Here is a 19,451-nt window from a genome sequence, read left to right on the forward strand (position 1 = left end):
TCTAGGTGACAAGTTTCAGTTCTGTCACCATTCTGGTCCCTGTCCCTGATGTGGTGTAGGTTGACAGGGTGTTTGTGAGGAGTCTTACCCAGCAAATACCAGAGACTCAATCAAGTTGGATTAAGTTAAAAAAAAAAAAAAAAAAAAAAGGTATTGGTTCAGGAAATAGAACATTTTAGGACCAGTCATTTTCAGGCTGGTCAGTGGTTCTGAACTGAGCGTGCTCAGATTGCCATGACGAATATTCCACACTGGGGGCTTATACAACAGACCTTTACTGTCTCTGTTTTGGAGGCTAGAAGTTCCATATGAAGGTGTGGGCAGGGCTCGTTCCCTCTGAGGCTGTGAGGGAGCATCTGTTCCATGCCTCTCTCCTACGTTCCGGTGGTTGGCCGACAATCTTTGTCATTCCTTGAAATGAGCCTGCGTAAAATATTAAGTAGCAGAGAACAGACAGAATGCCCCCGTTCGGTATTCCACAAAATGAGCCTTATTTAATTCTTCCATGATAGAAGGTTCCCAACTGAGGAACAGCTCTCCTCAGAAAACTCGGGGTCTTCCTAGACTCCTCATCAGAAATAAGCAGTCGTTCCAAAAGTTGCCCTTAAATTACGGAGCCCAGAGGACTCACATCTCCCCACAAAAGCATTTATAACCCAATTTCCATTTTGAACCAAACTTTTTGGAAGCTCACTCACTCATGTGACAAGGTTCTCACAAGAAAAGACACTGTGCCTTGAGCATTTATTAATATTCATCATTATTTCTAAATGAAGACCAAAATGAGATGATGTTGTCAGGCTTATAAAAATGCATTATGAAAAGTCACCAAATATTGCTCTGCAGAGGATATGCCTCAAGCTTTAAAGATATAGTCAGAATATTCTGGTATACCAGAATATAGTCAGAATATTCTGGTATATATCACACTTGAGTTAATCCACAAAGTGAGTAGAATTGCAGGTGAGTATGTGTGTTAAATGAGGCACCATGGATACACTGAGCATAAAGCTTATTTGCAAATCTGGTTTTAATCCCAGTTCCAGCCTTTGTACTCTCTGGGTGAGTTACTGAACTGTTGCAAGCATCAGTTTCCTCAATATCCCTCGTAAGGCTATTTTGAGGATCAAATAGGTTAACCTATGAAATCATACGGCAGAGCACTTGTCTATAAAACACTCAGCAAAATGGCAGCCATTGTGAAGTTCAACAAACAAATAAACTGACAACTTTTTCCTTTAATAATTAGAACACCAGGGGCGCCTGGGTGGCTCAGTCTTTGAGTGTCTACCTTTGGCTCAGGTCATGATCCCAGGGTCCTGGGATTGAGCCTGAGTTGGGCTCCCTGCTCGGCAGGAAGACTGCTTCTCCCTCTCCCACTCCCCCTGCTTGTGTTCCCTCTCTTGCTGTCTCTCTCTCTGTCAAATAAATAAATCAAATTTTAAGAAAGAAGAAGAAGGAGGAGGAAGAGGAGGTGGAGGAAGGAGAGGGGGGAGGGGGAGAAGAATTAGAAAACCATAAGTGCCCTGGATCCCTTGGCTTGAACATGTCTAAGTGAATGGAATCTGGGAAAAACTACCCTATCACATTGCGAAAGGAGTGTTTCATCGTGCATATAGTCTGCAGTAGATGAGTAAGTTATACCTCTAAGGAACTGTTTTGAAAAGCCATCCATGCATACAGACAGTACAGAGTTCTTTAAGAAAAAAACTGGAGCAAATATTCTCGCATCTTCCATCGAAACTGAGCGAAGTGTGGAGACGTTATATAAGCATAAAGGAGTAGGGATGATGGATGCTCTTCCAGCCAGAAGGGGGAAAACACAGAGGGAGGTTGTGGATGGTGACGTCGTTTCCGAATGACAGTCCCGGTTTCCTATAGTATGCTGCTGTAATATAAATGCAGAGGACATCTTGGAGCCTAGTAAATCAAAAATACATTTGAACCTTATTGATTAAATAAAAAAATCAGATCAGTCTTCTGCTGAAACCTATTTGCAGTTACAGGATATTACCTGAATTTTGACACCATGGGGGGAAAAATGTTAGCTAAAGACAGGAGGCTAGAGTTTAGAAGGTCCTAGACTTTCAGATTTACTTGACTCAACCTTCTCGAAGTCTAACATCACATCCTACCTAACCAATAAAGTGGACCGGGACCAAAGGACATCTTATATGGTCCTTTTTCTCAAGGGCCCCTCATAATTTTGTAGGCTCTGATAAGGATTTCATTTTTGGTTGCCTTCATTGGGGAGGGAGTACAAGGTGATCAGATGGGGTAAAGGGGAAGACGCCAAGAAATCTACTCCCCCGGGACGCCTGGGTGGCTCAGTTGGTTAAGCGGCTGCCTTCAGCTCAGGTCATGATCCCAGCGTCCTGGGATTGAGTCCCACATCAGGCTCCTTGCTTGGCAGGGAGGCTGCTTCTTCCTCTGCCTCTGCCTGCCACTCTGTCTGCTTGTGCTTGCTCTCGCTTCTCTCTCTGTGACAAATACATAAATAAAATCTTAAAAAAAAAAAAAAAAAAAGAAAGAAAGAAAGACATCTACTCTCCCTTATCCACAAAGCATGAAGGGGAAGAGGCGTCTGGTCTCTTTTTTTGTTCCAGATAATTGACCTTACCCTTCTGATGATTAATGACCTGAGATCTCCTTCGAGCCCTATAATTTTGTAATTCCAAGAATAAAGTCTCTCTGTAGCTATCAAGGCAATTAAGGTAAGGATCACACCCGGGCCAAAGTGAGATTACGGCCAGAGTCATCTAGATAATTACTGTCACCCTCTCCTTCCCTTTGGCATTGGAGGCCTGGCATGTCTCATCGAAAGAAAGGCCCCCTTGAGGTAGTGAACGGATAGTCGGTTGGGTTCACTGAGAACTGCAGATGCTCCGGGCATCACAGTCAACGCCGGTGGACATGGTGTCTGTCCTGCAGCACGGGGGAAGTGCGGACATAGCTGGGCCACGCACAGTAGAGAGAGTCTTACTGGTTTGGGCAATCTCAGTGATAATGACAAGTAACAGGAAGGCTAGGAACAAAGAAGTTATTTCCAAAATCCGTGGAATAAGTTGCCCTGGCACATAAGGAGAAGCACAGTAGGCGCCTAGCAAAATCATGAAGCTACAGATGCTTTTGTTCAGCAACACTAAGCCGCTGCCTTCGGCTCAGGTCATGATCTCAGGGTCCTGGGATCGAGTCCCGCATCAGGCTCTCTGCTCAGCAGGGAGCCTGCTTCCTCCTCTCTCTCTCTGCCTCCCTCTCTGCCTACTTGTGATCTCTCTCTGTCAAATAAATAAATAAAATCTTTAAAAAAAAAAAAAAAAGAAAAGTGACATTAAGTAAAGATGCTATTTTAGGCACAAGGTGGGACCCATAGTTGTGAGTGCATTTACTGAGCATCTACGATGTGCTGGAGTTTTAGAAATAACTGCAGCCCATTCCCTTTAACTGCAGTCTGGTAGAGGCCAGTGAGGAAAACTGTTGACTTTCTCACACTTCGGGGTGGCTGCTTTTTTGTTCTAAGCATGAGGAAAAAAGTGGTAAAAGACAGGAAGCTTAAATAACTGATTTTTGGGGTTGCTTTCTGGGCTACAAGAGATGGGTGACTTCAAAGACGGTGGCCCCTTGTTTGAAATTTTCTGAGACAACTCTTGAGAATTGGAAAACTTGCTTTTCCTGTCATTCGTTGAATTTGAGGAAGCGGGACAAGCCCATTCTGTGTAGCCATACTGGGTTCGTTTAGAAGGAAGAAAGGTGGGGCACCTGGGTGGCTCAGTGGGTTAAGCCTCTGTCTTCGGCTCAGGTCATGATCCCAGGGTCCTGGGATCTAGCCCCGCATCAGGCTCTCTGCTCAGCAGGGAGCCTGCTTCCCCCTCTCTCTCTGCCTGCCTCTCTGCCTACTTGTGATCTCTGTCTGTCAAATAAATAATAAATAAAATCTTAAAAGAAAAAGAAGGAAGAAAAGCCTCCCCATAGCTGTTGTGTATCAAATGTGGTCCCAACTAGAGGCCAACCATTCCACGGGACCGCAGACCCACCCTGGCTGGCCACACCCCACTGAAGTGTGCACTGTGTACCCTACTTGTGCTGCATCACAGTCTTTTCTGATGCCCTCATGGCCCATGGAAGGTGTAGACCAAAAGTGTGCATAAGGCTAATGCCCTGGGGGTCATTTTTCAACCAATGGGGCAGTGGAGCCTGTGGCTGATTCTTCTAGCCTGCCTTCCTTTAGACCGACAACTCTGGGCAGCATTTCATGTGCTTTTCCAGAGGGCCTGGTGAAATGGAGCTTCTGACACTTCACCCCAGGAATGGTAGTTTCAGTAATGCACAGTTATACTGGCTTTCTAACGCCTACTTCCTTACTCTTTGCTCTCTGGAATTCTCCCAATAGATTAATTTACACTCAAGTCCTTGCCTTAGGGGTTCCCAAAGAAAGAAATGAAGGGAGCAGCATTTTCTGATGATACTCTGTCTAGTGTTTGGACTGTAAGTGTCCTTCAATTACTTTGACTCATTAAAGTTATGATATACCTTGTTTTATTAAAGTAAGAAATGTAAATATTTTTTAAAGATTTTATTTATTTATTTGACACACAGAGATCACAACCAGGCAAAGAGGCAGGCAGAGAGAGAGGGGGAGGGAAGCAGGTTCCCTGCTTAGCAGAGAGCCCAATGTGGGGCTCGATCCCAGGACCCTGACATCAAAGGCAGAGGCTCAACCCACTGAGCCACCCAGGTGCCCCAAGAAATGTGAATTTTTAAACAACTAATAAATAAGTTTAAAATGCCAGCAAGTAACATAGGAGAAAAGCCTTCAAGAAGGCATAAGGAAAATGAAAATTTAAGTTGGAGAAGGATTCATTAAGATGCTTATATAATTGTTTAAAGTCATACATCTCATGTCATTGATGGCTACATATATTTGTGGCTGAAGGGCAAATTCTGGATTTGTGTTGGTAGGTACCTGGGGAGGTAAACTAGAAAATGGGGTCTCTGAGGGTTTAACAGAAGATTTCAACTGTATCTATAACTTCTGTCCTATATTTTATATTTTTATCTTTATTTATTTAAAAAAATTTTGTTGTTAAGTAATCTCTATACCCAACGTGGGGCTTGAACTCACAACCCCAAGATTTAGAGTCACAGGCTTACTGGCTGAGCCAGACAGGTGCCCCTGTCATATATTTTAAAGAAAATATTCAAAGAAAAACTTACAAAACGTTAATTTATTCATTTGGGTTAGAAAGTATGAAGGCATTTGTCATATTTTTCTGTACCACACATTTAAAATGTTTCCCAATTTCAAAAGTAAAAGCCATTTTAAATGTTCTAATAAAATCCAGTGGATTCAAAGCCTTGAAAAAGAACAGATGACCTACATAAACTCAGTCCCAAACCATAATAGGTATCGCCAATTTGAAATATCTTCTTCCAGATGTTTTTTTTCTAACTTAATATCATTGACTTGAAATGCAACTTTGAGTCTTGCTGTCCTCAGGACCTCAGGACTTCTATTGTTGACTATGGTAACCAGGGAGGAAGTACTGACAGAGAAATTTTAAAAATACATTAATTTTTTCCCCAGAAAATGTGAGATTGGCACTATGAGTTTAAATATGGGGTGTGACATTTCCTGGTCACACAGACTCTAGATGGCTACATACCCAATGCAGAATTTTTATCGGGATTAAATCAAGTTCAACCATATTTCTATCTTTCCTCTGTCATCCATCTATAAAAACTATCACATTCAAGCTTTGTTCTAGCTGCTATAAGAACTTCCAGTTACTGGGTTGTTTTTTTTTTTTCTTTTTATGATCACAAATAGCCTTCACCGGGGTGCCTGGGTGGCTCAGTGGGTTAAAGCCTCTGCCTTCGGCTCAGGTCATGATCCCAGGGTCCTGGGATGGAGCCCTGCATCGGGCTCTCTGCTCCGCAGGGAGCCTGCTTCCTCCTCTCTCTCTCTGCCTGCCTCTCTGCCTACTTGTGATCTCTGTATGTCAAATAAATAAATAAAAAGAAAAAAAAAAACCAAATAGCCTTCACCAAATTTGCAAACTAAACCTACAGTTTGGAATCTCGTGCATGGCTGCAACTTGGTATTATTTAGTATTATTTTTATTAATACACATGTTGGGAGACGAGAACATTTTGATAAATACTCATGAAATGTGCCAGATCGATAAGTATTTTGAGTATCTATTTGCACAAAGCAATAACGTGAACATATGGGCTCACAAGTTCTGAAGCCTGATACTGTTAGATAGATGGATGCTGGTAATTTATCATGTGCCGCTAGAAGCAGAGAGATGAATTGTAAAACCCTATAATGGCTTCTGGCATCCAGGCAACAGACCTTTCTGGCCTTTCTCTCTTTGCCCTCAGACTCATCAGCATCTCAAAGTAGAATTCAAGGATGAAGTCAATGTGAAACTTTCTAAGTTTTCAGAAAGAGCCCAAGGGCTTGGTTATAAACAGAAATAAATACAAATTGCTGTAGGGATAAAACCACAGTTCATTTTCCTCTGAGGCTTTTTAAAGGGACCTACCGCTTTGCATCCTGCAACACTTTCTCTTTCTTCCTCTCCTCCCCACACCCTGACCAGGGAGCCAGGAAGACTAGCTTCTAATGGCCGAGGGGATCTGGCAGGGAGCACGCGTTAAAGCTGTGGGAGTGATTTGAAAACTCTTGACTCCTTCAGACCCGCCAGCGCCAGAAGCTATAAATAGGAATCCTTGGCAAGAGGGGAAGAAGGGACAGACCTCTGAATGCTCTTGAGCAAGAGGGAGAGAGCAGGAATATCTTAAATATTTTGGTGCGAAAGCCGCTTCATTCCTTTACAGCAGAGCTGCTTGGACTTATGGGAGAACATTGATCTGAGCAGGACTCAGAGCTGAGAAATTCTGCTGCAGTGGCTGCTGGGGACCTGATGGGATTTCAAAAAATTCCTCTTTGGGGGGAAAAGTAGACAACCTTTTTTATTTTGGGAATGTCTATTAGGGACTGAATTATGCCCCTACCCCAATGTGTATAGTGGATACTTCCACCCGCAATGGGAGATGGGGCCTTTCAAGAGGTAATTAGTGTTAGATGAGCTCCTAAGGGCGAGACCTTTATAAGAAGAGGAAAAGACACCAGAGAACCTGGAGCACCAGGAAAAGGCCATGGGAAGACACAAGAAGGCAGTGGTCTGCAAGGTGGAAGGCCAGGCCTCATCAGAATCCAACCCCCTCTACGACTTGATCTTGGACTTCTAGCCTCCAGAACTGGGAGAAAACAATCTCTGCTAGGCAAGCCACCCAGTATCTGGTGTTCAGTCATGGCAGCCTGAGGGCATGTAGACAATGTGGCTTAACACTGGGAGACAGATTTCATTTTTCTTGGGTCTATGAAAGGCACCAGATACATACCAAAGTCTGAGCAGTAGCAGACTGGTTAAGAGAATTGGCCACCGGACTCCCACGGGCCTTGTTCAAATCCCAGTTGATCACTTAATAGGTGTGTGACCTCCAGCAAATGACTGTCACTCAGTAGGGGACCAATAATAGTTTATAGTGCAAAATGACATATCAGATAAAACAATCTCTAGTATGCAAAATCTATAAATAACTTATCAAACTCAACACCCAAAGAACAAATAATCCAATCAAGAAATGCACAGAAGACAGGAACAGACATTTCTCTGAAGAAGACATCCAAATGGCCAACAGACACATGAAAAAGTGCTTCACATCATTCGGCATCAGGGAAACACAAATCAAAACCACAGTGAGACACCACCTCACACCAGTCAGAATGGCTAAAATTAACAGGTCAGGAAATGACAGATGCTGGAGAGAATGTAGAGAAAGGGGAACCTATGATATATATATATATATCTCACATCTTCTGTACCCATCCATCTTTGATGGACATCTAGGTTCTTTCCATAGTTAAGGCTTTTGTGGACATTGCTGCTATAAACATTCGGGTGCATGTGCCCCTTTGGATCACTACATTTGTATCTTTAGGGCAAATACCCAGTAGTGCAATTGCTGGGTCATAGGATAGCTCTATTTTCAACTTTTTGAGGAACCTCCATGCTGTTTTCCAGAGTGGCTGCACCAGCTTGCATTCCCACCAACAGTGTAGGAGGGTTCCCCTTTCTCTGCATCCTCGCCAGCATCTGTCATTTCCTGACCTGTTAATTTTAGCCATTCTGACTGGTGTGAGGTGGTGTCTCACTGTGGTTTTGATTTGTATTTCCCTGATATATATATATATATCTCACATCTTCTGTATCCATCCATATATCACATCTTCTGTATCTTTTGATGGCTGCATATATATATATAAAATGGAATACTATGCAGCCATTAAAAGAAATGAGATCTAGCCATTGCAACAACATGGATGGAACTAGGGGGTATTATGCTTAGAGAAATAAGTCAATCAGAGAAAGATAATTATCATATGAGCTCTCTGATATGAGGAATTTGAGAGGCAGGGTAGGGGGTCGCTGGGGGAAGGAAGGGAAAAGTGAAACAAGATGGGATCGGGAAGGAGACAAACCATAAGAGACTCAATCTCACAAAACAAACTGAGGGTGGCCAGGGGGAGGGGTGTAGGGAAAGGGTGGTGGGGTTATGGACATTGGGGAGGGTATGTGCTATGGTGAGTGCTGTGAAGTGTGTAAACCTGGCGATTCACAGACCTGTACCCCTGGGGCTAATAATACATTATGTGTTAATAAAAAAGTAGTTTATAGTGCAAGATTGTTGTGAGGCTAAGTCCTCTAAGGCATGTGGGGTGCTCTGCTAGCTCTCACCCCCAGGCCAGGGCCTCACGTGTGCAGAGTAGGTTCCGCTCACCCAGGACTTGCATAATCATCATTCCACTGGATTTTTAGAGCAATCTTATGAGATTCGTTGGGAAGGCAATACGACACCTATTTGAGAGAAGACAAAACCTAAATTCAGAGAGGCCAAGAAACCTGACCAAGCCCAAATTTCTAAGAAATCTGATAAATCAAGGAGAGCTAGGCTTCAAATGAAGGTCTCCGGACTCCCAGTTCAGTGCTCTCCTCGCTAAATTTGCCGTCTGAATTCCTCTTTTCCTCCCTCATTTCCTCCCCCTCTTATCTTCTTTTCTCCTCACCAAATACGAATTAAGTTTCTCTCGTGTTCCGGGCACTTCCCTGTCTTTTCCCGGACTCCCTTGTTTCTTTATTCATTTTGGCCTGGATGTGTATGTGTGCAGGCGAGCCTGGGAGTGCACCTGCGTGCCCACGCTCCAGCGTCCCGGGCTGTCCATCTCACTGGAGATGACCCTCTGCCTTGTGTCTCTTCTCCTTCCTTACCTGCCAGTTTTTTTAGCTCAAAGAAGTCAGCACTCGGCTTTCAAGGGCATATTATAAATAGAGCCTCAACAGCCAGCTCTCTTTCCTTATCTGAAAACTGACACCAAGCACCGGCAACCGGGACAAAAAGAAAGAGAACAGGGTCAGTGGTGAAGCAGATAATCAATATCTTTAAGTGACACAAGAGCGAAGAATCCCAAAGGGGAGGTGGGAAGAGACCGGAATGACAGCCTGAGAAAGCCTGCTGGGCTTCTCCGGGCGCGAGGGGTGGGGCACTGCTTCAAACAGCAGGTTCCATATTACATGTATGTTTTAATTTAAAAATATAGTTGGTTTTATTCGGTGATTTATGAATTGGGTGGCATGGGCCTCCCGTCTAACAGATAGAAGGGTGCTCCCCATTTTGTAATTTTTGTGTTTGGAATAAAACAAAAACAAAACAAAACAACAATCTCTTTTCCTCCCAGTACAAATGACCAAAATGAAAACTCTGCAGAGTCTTGACCCCTAAAGCTGGGTTGGACTTGTATCAGGTCCCAACAGGACAGGAGGAGAGTTCTGAATTGTGAGGTGAGATCATGAAGTTCTGGCTATTTGGGATGTGAATTCTGAAAGCAGAGAAACGCTTTAATGCAGAGTCTTAAGAAGAGAAGCAGGGCCAGGCAGTTAGAAGGAGTCAGAGTTGGAAAGGTTTGCATAGAGTATAAAAAGACCATCAAATTCAACCCCTCTCTTTTACAGATGAGGTGGCTAAGGTGTAAAGAGAAGTCACTAGCACAAGGGCTAATAATCGTAACCAAACAATCTCCACCCAGCATAATGCCCCGAAGGTGGGAGGATGTAGTGAAAGACCAGGGACTCTCCAAGAGGTCATCTTTTATGTCTAATATCGAGAATTGAAATGTGCCTTTAGGGGCGCCTGGGTGGCTCGGTGGGTTAAGCCGCTGCCTTCGGATTAGGTCATGATCTCAGGGTCCTGGGATCGAGCCCCGCATCGGGTTCTCTGCTCAGCAGGGAGCCTGCTTCCTCCTCTCTCTCTCTCTCTGCCTGCCTCTCTGCCTACTTGTGATCTCTGTCTGTCAAATAAATAAATAAAATCTTAAAAAAAAAATAAAAATGAAATGTGCCTTTAGGAGGCTGGGACTGACCCCAGGGCACTGGCTCAACGATCCTGAAGGAAGAGACTAGAAAGGCTGCAGGAACACAAAAGCAGACTCCTCTTGCTGTTCCCGGTGGCTTCTGTGAATTCAAGGTTCTTCGGGTAGGTCCTTCTGAAGACCTGAAGTAGTGGGTTGGACAGGAAGGGATGTGGATGATCTTGAAGTAGCTGTTGGCTTCTGTACAAATAAAAAATGCCTCTCTAGGGAATAGAGGGTTTTTGTTGTTGTTGTTTTTAAGATTTATTTATTTATTTGAGAGAGAGAGAGAGAGAGTATGTGTGAGCAGGGGAAGTGGCAGAGGGAGAGAGGAAGCAGACCCCCTGCTGAGCCCGGAGCCTGACATGGGGTTCGATCTCCTGACCAGGAGATCATGACCTGAGTCAAAGCCAAGAGTCGGACCTGTCAGCCAGCTGAGCCACCCAGGCGCCCCTGGGGAATAAGGCTTTTATCCAACCTACAAAAAAAACTACCCAAAAGGGATGGTGATCCTCATCCAAAGAACTAATCCTGACTCTGATCCACACACCCTGATCATTAGCCTGATGCTCAACCTAATCCTTTCTTTGATCCTTACCCTAAACTTGTCTCTGATCTTCACCATGTCTCTGAGCCCTCATCAAGACCCTTACCCTGATTTTGAGCCTCACATGGAACCAGACAGTTCCATGATTTTGACTCTGGTTTTCACTCTGATAGAACATGACCTAGTCCTTGCCCCTGTCCTTACACTACCTTGACTTTTAGTCTGATGCTTGCCAAGATTTTGGTCCTGACTCTGACATTGACATGGACTGACTCTCACCTTTACCCTTACATTGAACTTGTCCTCTACATAGATTCTGACTCGGAAACTGATCCTAATCTTGATCCTGAACACTACCTTATCCTGACTTTCACCCTGACCTTCACCCTCACCATGGATCCCTGTTCCTGACTATAGTCCTCACACTGACACTGACCCTTATTCTGGTGATGATTCTAAACCTTTTCCTCACACTCCCTCTGAATCTGATCATAATACTCACCCTGATACAAAGACTCAGATCCTGAACTTGACCCTCACCAAGATCCTAACCCTGACCTTGACTCAGACACTCAACAAAACTCTCTTCCTGAATGAACTCTGACCCTTAACTTGAAAGTCACACTGACTCCTACCATAACCCCAAGTCTGATTCTGAATTTGATGCTGAATAAACTCCTGACCTTGCACTTGGCTCTCTCTCTTACCCTACTTTCATCCTGGACTTCACCCTCATTTTGTCTTTGAAACTTGCTTTGAATACACTTATCTAACTTGGACACTGACCTTCATTTTGAGCCTGACTCTTATCTTCATCCTACCAAGACTCTTACCTTAACTCAAATCCTTAAACTCACCCTAACTCTGACACTGACTTTCATTCTCACTTTGACCCTGATTTTGACCCATACCTCATTTTACCATGATCCTCATTCTACCTTTCACAGTGACTGTGAACCTGACCCTGAATCTTACCTTCACTCTACCCTGACTCTGACTGTCCATCAACCTAATCTTTACTTTGAAACACTAACCCCGACTCTGACCGTCAACGTAATCTTTCTTTGAAAACCTCACTCTGAATCTCTCCCTACTCTTAACTCTAATTGAAACAATGGCATTGTCACTGACCGTTATCTTTTCATATAACTTGACTCTGACCATAACCCTCACACACATTCTGACCCTGACCTTTACCTTGGTCCTTACATCCTATTACTGGTATCCTAATCCCCCTTTTCTGAATTTATACTAAACCTTATAATATACTTATACTAAACCTTATCCTTACCCTTCTCCTAATCCTAAGTCTCACACTGCCCTTATCCCAAAAGTTGACCTGATGCTGACCTTCAACCTGACCTTCACTATCACCCTCATCTTCCTATTCTCCATGATCATCTCCCCAAACTGACTCTGATGTCACTCTAACCCTGGCTCTGACCTTCCCACCCCTGAGCCTTACACAAACTTGATTCTCAACTTGCCCCCACCTTTCACCTCACCCTAATTATCACCCTACTTCAAAAACCTTGAACCAATGATCCTGAAGCAGACCCTGACCTAGACACTACTCTTAAACTGACTCAGATCCTGAACCTAATCCCAAGCCTGACCTGATCCTCACCTTTATTCTGATTTTCACCATGTTCTCAAGCTGACAGTGTCTATGAATACCATCAGACCAGCGCTTACTCTGACCCATTACTTCTGTGACTTGCCCTTGACCCTTACTCTGACTTAATGCTTAACCCTGATCCTCTCCCTGAATTCTTATCCTCACAGTGTCTACAGCCTTGACCCTTATCCACATTGTACACAGAACCTTCCCTTCCTTGACCCTTATCCACATTGTACACAGAACCTTCCCTTCCTTAAACAGACATAGTAAATCTGTATTTGACCCTGACCTTCAGTCTCATTCTGATCTTACACTGACTTTGACCCTAACATTGATATTTACCCTGATCCAGACCTTCACTGTGACTATGCACTTGACTTTTACCCTCACTTTAGTCTGAATCTCATCCTCACATTCACCTGGCTCTGACACCTGGTCTGAACTTGGTTTCAACTTCACTTTTGTCCTTAACTTAAACCTCACTCTAACTCCGAAGAGTAACCTGATCATGATTTTCACCCTGACACTCACCATTATCCTGACCCTCACATGATGCTAATCCTGACCTCCTGTGGCCCTGAAATTGATTTTACCTTGACTGTCACCTGGATTATGTTAACCTTTCCTGCAACTTATTCTGACTATATCCCTTAATTCACCTTGAACCTATCCTTCACCCTATGCCTGAGGCTGGCCCTCACAATGATGCAGACCCTTATGCTGTCTCTGACCCTCACTATTACCATGACTTTGACCTTGACCTAGAAGCTTACTTTCAGGACTGAATTTGAGCCTGAAACTCAACTGACCCCAAATTGCACCATTAGCCTGATCCTATCCCTCACCATAATCTTCTCATTGACTCTAACCTGCATCCTTAACCTTGTTCTGACCCTCACCATCTCCATGACTTTTCACATGACCCTGACCCTCACTGTAACTCTAACCCTCACCATGATCCTGATATTGGCCCTTACTCAACATCAACCTTATTCAGACTTAGATCCTCACCCTTACCTTGTCTCTGACCCTGCACTTGACCTTGGAAACTGGAATTTCAATTCAACTTTAACTTCAATTCAATATGATCATCACCCTGTTGTGGTCCTGATGCTCACCCTCATACCAAATCTGACTCTCATTTCTACCTTGACACTCACCCAGATAGTGACCTTCACCTCTGCCCCATCTTGAGACTGACCCTGACCCTTAATACTACCATACCTTCTGATTATGAATCCTACTTTGAGTCTTACCTTGACCCACATTATTATCCTGCTCTTAACCTTGACTGTGAAGCTGACATTACACTGACCCTTACCACAGTTGTCCTTAACTGTGACTATCCCTGAATCAAACTTCATATCTGATTCTCACTCTGATCCTAATGCTCATCTTTACCTTTTTCATGACCCTTATCCTCAATGTGACATTGACTTTGATGTCACCCTGACACTATCTCTGACTTCCTTACACCTCAAACATTACACTGTCTCTGATGATCAGCCTGACCCTAACCCTGTTCATTATTCTGAAACTGACCAACACCCTGACTTTGACCTTTATGCTACTCTCACCCTGACCTTGACCCTCATCCTATGTGACCCTAATTCTCAACATGACCCTAATCCTGATCATACCTTGATTCTTACCTCACACTTACACTGAATCTGATTAGAATTCTCATCCTGACCCAAATCCTCAGGCCATCCTTTCCTTGAACAATGACTATTACCCCGAGCCTCATCTTTACTTCACCTTGACCCTAATGCTGACTTTAACCCTGACCCTGACCTTCATTCATGTTTACCCTCACTCTTAACCTACCCCTCACATGGACCCTCACCCTGACTCTGATAATGAATTTGATCCTCAACCTGACCCTCACTATGACCATCACCTTGACACTGATCTTTAAATCTATACCCCCTCACTTGACCCTGCAGCAGACCTTCTTTTCTGCTTCATCCTGACACTAATCCCCTCACAGACCCAGACCCTCAACTTAATCCTAACATACACTCTGACCCATATGTTTAAAAAAAAATTTTTTTTTAGTTTTAGGTAATCTGTACACCCAATGTGGGCCTCAAACCCACACCCTGAGATGAAGAGTCATACACTCCAACTAAGCCAACCAAGCACTCCTCACTCTGCCTTCCATCTTGATCCCAACACTGATTCAGACATCCACCATGATCCTAAAGTTCACTGTCATCATGACCCTCACCTTTAGTTTCACCCTATGACTCTTGCTCTGACCTTCAACATGATTCTGACCCTCATAATGGTTCTTATAATGGTTTTGACCTTAAAAATGACCTAAGTATTCCAAGTTGAGTTTAAACATGAACTCTTGTATATTTACATGCTAGTTTCAACTAGATTTCTTATAACTAGCAAAAAGAACATACTTTAAAAATCTATGCATAATTCCAAACTTGCCTTATACTTATATGCACATCTTTAAACATGCTGCTTTGACTGGTATTAATATGATCTACATCAAAGTAAGAAAGGCATTTGAGGAGAACATGTTCTCACTGATTTGCCTCAGATAAAGCATGGGTTAGTTCTAGCAGTCAGTACAAAATTTCTGTAGAGATTGATGTCTGGTTTTTTCTTTACTGCTAGTTGGTCCAAGCAAATATGATTTCTAAGGATATTTGTTTTAACTCACAATAAGAAGTTACTGTGTACAAAACAATGTGTAAATCTGTATTCATTTTCACATATATGGCTTGGATTCCTCTTCTTCTAACTCACAGGAAGAAAATGCCGTGAATGTGCACATGAATGCTAATAAGTGGTTCTGAAGTGTTCTTGGTCATACCTTACATACATCTCTACGTAGGCAAACAGAAGTAGAATTGAAAAAAAATCTGTATTAGTACAAAGATGCTCAGTCTCAGACATTTCTCTTAACGGAAATTCCTTAGCACTTCTTGAAGTAAATGAAGGTGAACCCAGGCATGAATCAATGTGTGCCATTCATCTCCAAGGTACATCCTTACTGTGCCATAGAGCAAATGGGAAAGAATCTAAAAGCAGTGGTGAAAAGAGTTTGTACTAATATAAACAAGCTCAGTCTCAGACATTCTGGACAAAAATAACCCCTTATTGGGGCGCCTGCGTGGCTCAGTGGGTTAAAGCCTCTGCCTGCGGCGCAGGTCATAATCCCAGGGTCCTGGAATCGAGCCCCACATCGGGCTCTCTGCTTAGCAGGGAGCCTGCTTCCCCCTCTCTCTCTGCCTGCCTCTCTGCCTGCTTATGATCTCTGTTTGTCAAATAAGTAAATAAAATCTTTAAAGAAAAATAACCCTTACTGCTTCTCAGAGTAAAGCAAGATAAACACAAGGACAGAAAATACATTTCCAAACATGCTGTTGTTAAAAGGAGAAAACAGATAAAAATGCACTGCTTATTAAACATAGTTTTAATTGACTCTTTGTTCTTAAAATGTCTGTGGATTAGGAAAATATGCAAATGACTTTGGATAGCAATACATGTACATTTGTATTTGCCTTCTCAAAGCTTTGATGAAGGTGAAAGAAATGCTCATAAAAAAATTACCTGGTGGTTTTTAACTTTCTGCCCTCTGGGTATGTCTTACATCTACAGAAAAAAAAAAGAAAAGAATGATTTAAAAAAGTATTTGGTGTAAGTAGTTGATTATATTCAGTACAAGTATTGCAGAGAGATACAGGTGTGTGCATAGGTTGGGATTTTATGTTTATTTTCTAACAGTTATGCAGTGTACTCATATAATAAATCTAAGATGATATATCATTTTATTTATTATATTGACAATTATATTTTAAAGCTATAGTTTAAGTTATCTCTATGTTTTACATCTATCTATATATATATATCTTTTTTAAAAGAAAGTTCTATGCCCAATGTAGGTCTTGAACTCACAATCTTAAGATCAAGGGTCACATACTCTACCAACTGAGTCAGCCAGTTGCCTCACATATCCCTATAGATGTTAATGCAGACAATTTGTTACATAAGTAATGTACAAAAGAGTAAAATTAGAATTTGAGCCTTTCGTGTAAAACAACTTATTTTATGCCCAGATCAGTAGAAGTTCCTTTTTGTCACCAACTATTCACTGTTGGTTAATATTAATGCTCGGGCTTGTTGCATATTCTTCAACCATTTTCTTAGCTATTCTCTGGGACACCCTTGCTCTAATTTCATTTACTTAGAGTTAAAAATGCTTTCACAGAGTTAAATTTATCCTTTAGACATAGACAACTTCCAGAAATTAAATCACTTCAGATGACTACCATGATTGTCCTTACTGGGGATTGTCAGCTCACAAAAACCAGAAGTGCCAATATTTGTGCTGAGAGTAAATGAGGTTTGAGCTAGTCTACAAATTCGGAACCATTCAGAAACAAAGATGTTTCTAACATTGAAAACCTTATATAAATTGGACATTAAAGAATGTTTAGATGCTTTCTATTACCTACGAAAATAGCTTAAATAAAAATAAAAGTTTGGGGCGCCTGGGTGGCTCAGTTGTTAAGTGTCTGCCTTCCACTCGGGTCATGATCCCGGGGCTCTGGGATGGAGCCCCGCGTCAGGCTGCCTGCTCCAGGGAGAGCCTGCTTCTCCCTCTGCCACTCTCCCTGCTTGTACTCTCTCTTTCTCTCTGTCAAATAAATAAAATCTTAAAAAATAAATAAATAAAAGGTCAAAGACAAAGTTATAATATGACAGCAATGTTTTAACAGACCACTATGTTAAATAATGTTAATTGAGATAAATACCTTATAATCACACAAGCAAGAACAGTCTTGGAGGAATTCAAAGAGGATGTTACTGTCGGAAAGAAGTCTCTAATTCAGTCTGAGATGCTCACAGCACCTCAGGATGCCTGATTAATCCAGAACATTTGAAAATGGAGTTTAACAAAAAATCTTCATGATATTGTCTATTTTAAAAAAGGTAAGTCAGCAACAATATTCAACTAATACTGGTGGTTTTTTCAAACCAAGTCTTACCTGCCAATCACACAATCTTGATAAAATGGTCAAGGTGGGTCATAGAGGGAACCAGGGGCCCTGTGGACAGCTCCAAATGGACAGCATACAAATACTTTCTGCAATGAATTAGAAATATATCCTGCTTATTGCGTATTTATTCTCAGGGTGCATTGAAGTGTTTTACATTGCCATATCAAGCTAGTCCCGTACTTGGGGAGGGGTAAATGGCTTGGTTTTGCTTTCCCACCTGGGAAATTCTCACACCTCTAATGACAGAGACATTCATCTTACTAGTACTTTACATACTTTTACATAGAAACTTCCCTGTCCTTGTCAACCCCAAGTCTTCAAGAAATATTGAAAGACCAGAATTTTATTTTATTTTTAAAAATATTTTTATTTATTTGACAGAGAAATAGAGAGCACAAGTAGGCAGAGTGGCAGGCAGAGGGAGAGGGAGAAGGAAGCAGGCTCCCTGCTGATCAGGGAGCCCCATGCAGACCTTGATCCCGGCACCCTGGAATCATGACCTGAGCTGAAGGCAGCCGCTTAACCAACTGAGCCACCCAGGTCACCAGAGAGAACAGAATTTTAAAGTAAAATTAACAAAGCTCCCAAAAATCCTTGAACTCCCACCACTCAAAACTACCATCAGCTTCCCAATCTATAAAGTCAACCTTTTCTGCGACTCCCACGTTCCCACTTCCTTTACCCAGGACCCAGTGACGGACTGCAGGTTTTACCCCATCCAGCATCCTTCTGTGATTTAAAATTTTTGGCCTAAGTCCCCCTCCCCCCTGCTCCTCAAAGCGCATGCTCGCTGGCAGGCAGTACGGTAGTTGGCAAAGTTTGCAGAGAGAGGGGTCGCTGCCCCTGCACACTGCTCAGAACCTGGGGCGGTCAGTACTCACTGTTGCTAGGGAAGGCCCGCTGCAGGCTGCCCTGCAGACTGGACTTTGCCCTTTATTGACCTTCGCGGGGGAAAGCCGCCTGGCCAGCCATCCAGGACATTCCGATAACTCCAGGTGCCTTGGCTGCCAAACTGCTCTTCAGGAAGGGCGAGTGCAAGGGAGCCATCAGCAACCCTGGGGACACCTGCTGCGGTGGCCGGCGAGCGCAAGGGTGTGCGGGGAGATCTTTAGCACCCCCCTCTTTCCTCAAGAGGAAGAACAACACAGGAAGCAGTGCCGGGGCTCGGATAAACAGCGGATCCCAACTTGGTCCTTCAAGAAAATGCGCTTGCGCTGGGCAGCCCGCGGGCGCGCGCTGAAACCGCGGTGCTGCGGGACCGGAGCGCCGGCTCGGCGTCTCCACCTGCTGGTGACGTGGTCCGTATGTTCAGGGTGAACTGAAGTCTGTAGAGCGTTTTTAGAATGGGAACAAATAAAATTGGGTCAGGGCTATCCAAGGGAGTCATAAAGAATAGTTGAGGGATATGCAGAAAGCATTGAGAATTAACAATGATTTGGCGACAGAAGGAACGCCTATGGGTCTGTGCATAAAATAATTCAGTAATTTTTATATGAAAAACATAAATCCTCATTTATTCCTTGGACACATTATTTATGTAACAAACTTTAAAATGATCTGTTGTTATGCATTTATTTGTATGAAGTTGGAGGTTCATTAATTCATACATATTCATAAATAGGTGATAATGTAGTTTCTATGACTTTAAAATACAATATCCTGGGGCGCCTGGGTAGCTCAGTCCTTAAGCATCTGCCTTCTGCTCAGGTCATGATTCCTGGGATCCTGGGATCAAGCCCCACGTGGGGCTCTCTGCTTGGAAGGGATCCTGCTTCTTCCTCTCCA

At 43.1% G+C, this 19,451-nt stretch overlaps 1 long non-coding RNA gene across 5 annotated transcripts; it reads right to left on the bottom strand.

Annotated features, from left to right (window-relative positions):
* Window positions 1-1,453: 1,453 nt before the first annotated feature.
* Window positions 1,454-18,897, bottom strand: LOC116579322. 5 transcript variants are annotated; one of them, XR_004281227.1, is made up of 6 exons: window positions 18,608-18,897; window positions 17,655-17,752; window positions 16,216-16,257; window positions 10,487-10,617; window positions 8,851-8,927; window positions 1,454-1,920 (listed from the first exon to the last, which is right to left on the bottom strand). It is a non-coding gene; the product is annotated as an uncharacterized LOC116579322 (long non-coding RNA). The 5 variants fall into 5 exon arrangements; XR_004281226.1 differs by having other exon boundaries at window positions 8,808-8,927; XR_004281224.1 differs by lacking the exon at window positions 1,454-1,920 and having other exon boundaries at window positions 8,666-8,927.
* Between the last annotated feature and the right edge of the window lie 554 nt (window positions 18,898-19,451).

Source organism: Mustela erminea, chromosome 1, assembly GCF_009829155.1.
Source record: "Mustela erminea isolate mMusErm1 chromosome 1, mMusErm1.Pri, whole genome shotgun sequence".
NCBI classification, from domain to species: domain Eukaryota; kingdom Metazoa; phylum Chordata; class Mammalia; order Carnivora; family Mustelidae; genus Mustela; species Mustela erminea.